Below are 9,118 nucleotides of genomic sequence, written 5' to 3'. Positions count from 1 at the left end.
CATACCTCTAAAAGTGAGACATAAAAAGAATCAAGGGAAAAATAGACTTATTGACTTGACAATGTCAAGAGAACTGAGTCACTGTGGAATCTTTGTCTTTTTAATTGCTTTCTCTTTTCTGAACAATCAATACGAATGTTTACTTTTCACACAGAATAGTGAAGCGAAGGAATCCACTGGGTAGGCCATGTAGCAGCTAAAGGCTACCCAAAAAACAACAACCAAGAAGAACAAGAAAGAGAATACTAAAACCTGTCTGTTCTCCAAGGCATTTGGCCCCTAGTCACTGTTTTAGTTTTTGCTTTGTTTGTTTTCTGTTTTGTCTGTCCGTTTTCATCCCCTTGTACAGCGTCCTTGGGTTTGTGAAAGGTGCTATATAAATTAAAGTTATTATTATTACTATTATTAGATATGCACAAATACAAACTCAAAGTGCACAGCATGGTCAACATGCATTGGGAGTAAACAGTGTTGCAAAAAAAAAAAAAGTGGGGAGGCTCATAGGTGTACTGTTTAGTTAGACTTGCTATACCATTTTATTCACACTCTTTGTCTGTCTCTCTAAAGTGATGAGGGTCAGCGACAGTGCCGACTGCGAGAGCCCCCTTCACCCTAGACACTTGTAGTACAAGTATGAGGTCAAGGGGTTTTCTGGACAGAACCCCACAGTGATCCACCATGACAGAAAGGGAAGCCTCCACACTTGAAGTACTTTGACTTTTGCCATCCTTCCTTGGGATGTGCCAGCACTGCCCACAATGCAGGTTTTACTAGTAGTTGACGTTAGAATTATAAGCTTCTATCTCCATTTTTGGTCAAAATTGAGTTTTTTTACATAATTAGATGTTTATTAATAGAACATCTGTGCGGTGGAGTGATGAAAAGTCCCAGTGCTGTTATACTGTATTGTAACGTTGTCACATACCAGACGGAGGGTTCTTGATTACCAACTTTATTCTCAGTTCAGGGTATAACTCCAACCATCAATCATCACAAACCCAGCACTTAACACTCTCGTCTAACTCTCTCCTCCCTCTCTCCCAAGTCTCTCCTCTTCCGCTCCCAGTCCCAGGGTGGGTGGGTGACAGTTCATCGGGGGGGAAATCGGGTGGGGACACTCCATCGCGGGGAGGGTATGGCGGTTTGGCGGGGCGGGGAGGGGGGGTGACAGTCCATTGGGGGGCATTGTGTTGCGCTTTACAGAGACAGGCTCCTCTGTCTGGGGACTGGGGCTGATTAACACTTAAGGGGGGAGTCTTGAAGCTACAGCAATGAATAAGACGCAGGCTACTAGACTAGGCCTACTGACATTTTTGACCTTGCATGAACATTATCAATAATACCAAAAGCAAAATATTATCTTAAGCATTGTAAGCATGTGCCATCTCTAAAGGACCGTAGGCAGGAAGCTGCAGTTTCTTTACTAAAGGAGATCAATCAATCAATCTAAGCTTTATTTGTATAGCACATTTCATACCCAGAGGCAACACAATGCGCTTTACAGAGAACAAGGGATGCGGGTCCCACCCCTACATATTCCAGAAGTTGGCGTGGTCTACCCCAACTCGGGTGGGAATCGTTAGGACGCCCCCCCCCCCCTCAGCATCACTCCACATGGGGTTCCTGGTGCAGAGGGATGCACACACTTTACTTTCTAATAGAGAGCCCATGAACCCCCAGCCACATTAGATGAATACCTTAATACCTCATGTGGAACCTGGGGTGGAAAATTCCCAAATCCCAGAATCTGGAAAGCTGTACAGTTAATTCTTGGGTGATACATGTTTTTAAAACCTACAGTGTGTGGCTTCTATCTTATTTCTTCCAGATCACCAGATTTCTTCGAGATCACATCACTGCTTGGTAGTCACTAAAGGCTTACGGATGTTTACTTAGCAGTTTGCCCAGATACCTCTTCTTAACTCCCTAGAACAGCGGTTCCCAACCTTTTTGGACTCAAGGCCTGTAGTATATTGCTATGTTTAGCATAGATCTGGGATTGATTGCTATTGCCTCCGTAGCATTACATCTTGACAATGTTATCATCGATTGACTAGTGTGGTCTAGTTGTTGTTGGAATGGTGAATAAAGACGCACGTTGAACGTTGCTCCAGAGACCAGAGTCATTATTATTATAAAGTGTATCTTGTAAGTCAGAGAGAACAACAAGACACAACATGGTGTCAGAAGATGTGACTTCTTCACAAATATAAGGAATTGCGAGGCGCCGTCGATCTACGCAGAAACTTTGTGGAGAACTATAGTTAGCTATCGACCCTGTGCGACGTTCGTTCGTAGTAGCTAGCGAGTGAAAGCAAAGCATGGAACAGTTCAAGCCTCCCGCGCCGCTCATGCTCTCTGGAAACGTGAGTGAGAATTGGCGTCGGTGGAAACAACGTTTTGAACTGTATATGATTGCCACTGGTGCAGATGATAAAGATGAGCATGTGAAAATAGCCATCATGCTGCACACCATAGGAGAAGAGGCATTAGAGTAGGGCTGCCACAAACGATTATTTTCATAGTCGACTAGTCACCGATTATTTTAACGATTAGTCGACTAATCGGATCATAAATTACAGCTTATCGCACAATTACTCAATCGCTCTTATTTAGCTATCATCTTCTAAATCAGCTTCTAAATTTAGCTTGAAGTTGTTAGTTGTTGTTGTAGGCATGTGCTAACTAAAAATAAAGACAATTAAAATGATTGTTCACTCAAAAATAGATATTTTAATGAACTTTGCAGATTTATTTCTGGCATCACTTGCATGTAATGTAATGTAAAGAGTAGTAGAGGGTGCAAACTGCTGAGTAAAATGAGGTAGGCTAGGCACTAGGCAACCAAAAGAATACAAAAACAAAAATAAATACTTGTACAGAGTACAAAAGTTTTGCTTTGCTTCACTCATCTCATAGTAGAACGCGCCTTCTTAGCACTGTAACGTTAAGACAACATTTTTAGCTATTTGATAAGTATCGCTTTGATGACAACGTAAAATAATGTAAGAAGGCTTTTAACGTAACGATATCATTAGCCAATAACAAGCTAACTAGCTTACCGAGACGAGCCATCGTCTTCCTCGTCATCTGCCACAACGTGCTTCCTTTTTAGATGCTCGCGCATCATAGACGTGCTGCCATGATAAGCGAGTTCAGCTTTGCAAATTTTACATTTTACATTCTTTTTTTCAACGTTGTGGTTGAAATGCTCCCACACTTTAGAGGTACGAGGACAGGAAGACATTTCTCTGTTTGATTTTCCGGGGAAGTCACGTGTGCCCCGGATGACCGACACTGCGCATGTACATCAAAGACACTGGGAGAAGCTAGCCAGTGGCAGCTTCAGGGAAGAAAAACGAATGCTTATCGAATTAAATGAATGGTCTTTATTGTCATTGATATAGTACAGGTACCAAACAACGACATTTGGGGGGGGGGCTCCCCTGCTGCTAGGCAAAAAAAAAAGACGCTTATTTCAGCTCCCAAAAAACATGCGACTACGGCGATTACCAAATATGTCGGCGACGAGTTTGGTAGTCGACGTCGTCGTGACTAGTCGACTAATCGTGGCAGCCTTACATTAGAGGTATATAATACATTCACCATTGATTTTGAAGACCCAGCATACGAGACAATGAAAGAGATCATGGATGCATTTGAAGCATACTGTATCCCCAAAAAGAACATTGTTTTTGAACGTCACCAATTCTGGTCCCATTCTATGTCAGAGGGAGTTAGTGTCGACAAGTTTGTGACTGAACTCCGTCAGAAATGCAGAGACTGTGAGTTTGGTGCAGGTGAGAATGACACATTGAGAGACAAAATGGTGTTTAGCCTAACTGATCCTCGCATGAAAGAGAGACTATTGAGAGAGACAGACCTAACCCTGGACAGAGCACTAACCATATGCAGAGCTGCAGAAGCTGCCAAGTCACAGCTGCAAGCTATGGGGACAGGGCACGCAGACGCCCCAGTTCAAGCACTGTCCAGAGGAACTACTAGCTACTCTGAGATGAGAAGAGGATACAGAAAACAAAGATCGTCAGGAAGAGCAAATGAGCAGACGGACAGCACAAACACATGCGGGAAGTGTGGAGGGACACACCCGCCCCGCCAATGTCCTGCCTTCGGGACCACATGCCACAAATGCAACAAGAGAAACCATTGGTCCAAAGTGTGTGGCGCACCACAGCATGGGACAGTCACAGCAAGGGACGTCAGTCAACTTGAGAGCGAGGTAGATTCTTTATTTGTAGGCTCAGTGTTCTGTGTTAGGGTAGATAAGATCACGCAGCAGACAGACAACGCGTGGTACACCACAGTCAACCTCAGAGACACCCCGGTCAGATTCAAGCTGGACACGGGGGCGGAGGCGAACGTGCTTCCAATGTGCATTTTCGAGGAGATACCGGGGCCCCCACGACTAAAGCCTACACAGACACTTCTCATTGCCTATGGAGGAGCACGCCTGAAACCGAAAGGAACAGTGACATTCACGTGTGAGACACCCAATAGAGCAATTTCTAGATAGATCTATTTTTTTTTGTGACTGCACAGTCCACCACGCCCATCCTGGGCAGAGAAGCGTGCGAGACACTGCAGCTCGTGAGGAGAATAGAGACGCTTGCAGTCAAGGCACCAGCTACAAAAGAGGAGCTGGTGGAGCGGTACGCATCTGTCTTCAGTGGCCTGGGTGAGTTCCCCGGTGTGCACCACATACACACAGACCCAAGTGTGGCCCCAGTCGTCCACGGATGCAGAAAGATCCCAGTCAGTGTCGTGGACAGACTGAAAACAACCCTGAAAGAGCTTGTAAAAAAGGACGTCATAGCACCTGTGACAGACCCGACCGAGTGGGTGAATAGCCTCGTCATCACTGAGAAAAAGAACGGATCACTGAGGGTGTGTTTGGATCCTCGTGATCTGAATGAGGCAATCAAGAGGCAGCACTACTCGATACCAACCCCGGAGGAAGTCCAGAGCAAGCTCTCTGGGAAGTCAATATTCACGATCCTGGACGAGAAGGACGGATATTGGCAGGTGAGACTTGACGAGCCATCATCTATGCTGTGCACATTCAGTACGCCGTGGGGAAGATTCCGCTTTAAGAGACTTCCTTTTGGCATCAAGTCCGCCAGCGAAGTTTTTCAGCAGAAAAACTGTGAGGCTTTTGGAGACATCGAAGGAGTCCATATCATCGCAGACGATATGATAATCGCCGCCGCCACAGAAGAGGAACATGATGGCATCCTTCACAAGGTCATGGAGAGGGCACAGAGAGCCAACGTCAAGTTCAACAAGGAAAAAATCCAGTACAAAATCAACACCGTCAGATACATGGGCCACGTCATTACACCAGAGGGAGTGAAACCGGATGACACAAAGGTGACGGCCATCAACAACATGCCGCCACCAGAGGACAAGACAGGGCTGCAGAGGCTGTTGGGGATGACGAGGTATTTGGCTCAGTATATCCCTGATGAAGCTTCAGTGACTGCCCCGCTCAGACAGCTGCTGAGGAGAGATGCACCTTGGCAGTGGAACCATGAACATGATGATGCTTTAATCAAGCTGAAGTCAGCCCTCACCAACGCCCCTGTGCTGAAGTTCTATGACCAAGCCATGCCTCTCACCATACAGGCTGACGCGTCGAAAGATGGACTGGGAGCTTGTCTTCTCCAGGAGGGGAGACCGCTGTGCTATGCCTCACGAGCTCTCACAGAAGCTGAGAGAAACTACGCCCAAATAGAGAAGGAGTTGCTGGCGATAGTGTTCGCAGCCAAACGCTTCCACCAGTATGTTTACGGCAACACTGTTACAGTCCAATCTGATCACAAGCCACTTGAAGTGATTTTTAAGAAACACCTGAGCAAAGCCCCAGCAAGACTACAGCGCATGTTGCTCCAGCTTCAACGGTATGATTTGAAAATAACATACACGCCAGGAAAAGACATGCACGTCGCCGACACCCTTTCCCGCGCGTTTGTCACCGAACAGGCCGACAGTGGAAAAGAGGACCTCTTCGAGGAGAGAGTGATCCACACGATGGAGGCTACTGCTGCCATGAGCTCAGACATGCTCAAGATGCTCAAAGAAGCCACAGCAGCTGACGAGACACTACAGGCAGTGGCTGAGAGACACCGCAGCGGCTGGCCCCAAAGACGACGTAGTGTGCCCGCCAGTCTCTACCAATACTGGCCTCAGCGGCACATTATCCACATCAGGGACGGACTACTGATGACCGGCGACAGAATTGTGATTCCTCAAGCCGCCAGACAGGTGATACTAGAGAGACTACACCTCGCACATCAAGGTATCCAGAGGACAAAGGCACAGGCCCGACAAGTCGTGTACTGGCCGGGAATGACTCGTGACATCGACAACGCAGTGGAGAGATGCTCTCCGTGTCAACAACTCCAACCACAGAACCAGAGAGAGCCCCTCATGTCACATGATATCCCTGAGATACCATGGCTAAAGGTCGGGGCTGACATCTTTGAGCTCCAGGGCCAGTCATACCTTGTCGTGGTGGACTATCTGTCCAAGTACCCAGAGGTGCTCCATCTACCTGACAAGACCGCTCACACAGTCATCCGCAAGATGAAAGCAGTCTACGCGAGGCACGGGATCCCAAAAGAGCTGGTAAGCGACCATGTTCCTTTTGCAAGTGCAGAGATGAGGGAGTTTGCAGCATCCTGGAGAATACAGCTCATTCACTCCAGCCCTGCATATCCTCAATCCAACGGTCTGGCAGAGAGGATGGTGAAGACGGTCAAACATGCACTCAAGAAAGCTTTGCAGACCAACATAGACCCCCATCTAGCCCTGCTAGCATTGAGAAACACTCCAATAACAGGCACAGATGTTTCCCCAGCTCAGGTGCTTATGGGAAGAGTACTACGAAGCACGCTGCCCTGCTCTACAGCTGTTCTACAGCCAGCTACCCCGAGAGGAGTTCATGCCAGGCTGAAAGATCTCCAAACCAGACAGGAGCACTACTACAACCGCAACTCACAGCCCTTACCTGAGTTTGCTCCTGGTGCAACGGTTCACATGGAAACGAGACGTGGATGGATGCCAGCCAGAGTCCTAAACCAACGAGAAGAGCCACGGTCATACAACGTGAGAAGCCCGTCTGGTGTTGTCTTCAGAAGGAACAGACGTCATCTCAGGCGTATTCATCCAAGTCTGCATCAAGAGAGAGATCCTGAGCCACTGGAGCAGCCTGCACCTGTGAGCCCGCTGGGAGGACCCCCAGAGTCACCGGATCATCCAGCTCAGCACCCGTCCTCCTGTGAGGGCGAGAGCTCCACTCCTACCTGCCGCACCAGAAGTGGCAGAGCTGTGGCGCTTCCGGCAAGGTATCAAGACTTTGAGATGGGCCAACGCTGAAGGTTGTGCTCCACCAGGGTTAAGTACTGGTGACCTCTGACCCTTAGTTTAGTTAGTTACTAGATGATAGTTGGACACATTTAGAAAGTGTGTTATGTTTACAAGTTTGATTTTACTCCAAGTGAAAGTTCACAAGTTACTTGACAAGTTATAGTCAGGTCTGCACTGTTATTGTTTAGATCATATACATTAGTAGTGAGTACAGTGAGTACAGTTCTTAAAGAAGAAGATCAATCCATCGACTGAAGCCATAAGGCCCAGTGACACTTATTGTCTGTTTCATCTTTTCAGAGACTAATTTTCAGTTGACCCAAGAGAGACTTTTAATGCTTAAAAGGGGGGATGTAGTATATTGCTATGTTTAGCATAGATCTGGGATTGATTGCTATTGCCTCCGTAGCATTACATCTTGACAATGTTATCATCGATTGACTAGTGTGGTCTAGTTGTTGTTGGAATGGTGAATAAAGACGCACGTTGAACGTTGCTCCAGAGACCAGAGTCATTATTATTATAAAGTGTATCTTGTAAGTCAGAGAGAACAACAAGACACAACAAGGCCCACTTAAAAATCTCAAAAGTATTCGCGGCCCACACATGCATTTTACGGACGCATATTTCTTTGTTGTTGTGTGTCTCATCATTATTCTCTTATTCTTATTGGATATTTAATATGCATCATCATACATACAGACAGTGCAGTAGGCCTAGTAGTATCACACGGATGATGCATTTTTAAAAAGGTTTTAAAGAAAAAAATACAGAGTACCATGAATACATTTTTTTTATTAAAAACGTTTTTGTAAAAAATAACAAAAGTATTATTTTGTGTTGTAATGGTTCCCCCTGCTGGAGAGTGGTGGTACTCACTGGACAGGCTGGTGAAATCGATCTCCCCGTCAGAGCTGCTAGTCCTCAGTGAACTCTTGCATGACTTGGATCTGACCCTGGGCTTCCTGCCACTCTTAGAGAGCCCCTCACTGTAAAACAAGCACAAAAGCTCATCTTTAGATGATACATACTCTAGCATGACATTCATAACAACAACAACAACAACAACAACAACAACAACAACAACAACAACAAAGCACAGCTCTCAATTGTCTAACAATTACCTCCATTTGTGTGACTCAATAAAATGCCTACCTTTACTTTTACTGTAGACACTACATGGGGTGCATGTCACTGTTTTGGTTAGATGCCAAACTGCGGTCGTTGTTTCAGTACTTGTACTTGTACAAAAGTAAAGTTGAATCTAATCTAACGTAATATGAAAACAAAAAGCCCAATGCGTATTTTCATCCTAACCTGTACTGTGAGGTGGTGACCAGCCCATACTGCTCCCCGCTGTCGTCCAGCTCTGGGTGCATCCGGAAGAGCACGCCCTGGAGGTCTGGGTCGCTGAGGTCGGCGCTCCGGCTTGATGATTGGGCTGCTTCCTGGGCCTCTAGGTTCTCCCCGCAGCCCCAGGTGAACATTGTGGGCCTGGAGAGACTGAGTCTTTCTTCTCCAAGCAGCTTTGGAGAAGCTCTGGTTTGGACGTGGTAACACTGACATGTTGTTTTAACATTGTGGAGTTCACAGTTCCCCTGCCCAATATGGACGATGAGGGGGAGTGAAGCGATGCTGCTTGAGGAGACGTCTGTTGTGTGTCTTTCTCAGGAGACGTCTGTTGTGTGTCTTTCTGAGGAGACGCCTGTTGTGTGTCTTTCAGGGGGTCAAA

This window comes from Nansenia antarctica (assembly GCF_963989245.1).
Source record: "Nansenia antarctica genome assembly, chromosome: 12".
In the NCBI taxonomy this organism is placed as follows: domain Eukaryota; kingdom Metazoa; phylum Chordata; class Actinopteri; order Argentiniformes; family Microstomatidae; genus Nansenia; species Nansenia antarctica.
The sequence above is the reverse complement of the archived record's forward strand: the minus strand, read 5'-3'. Positions refer to the sequence as shown.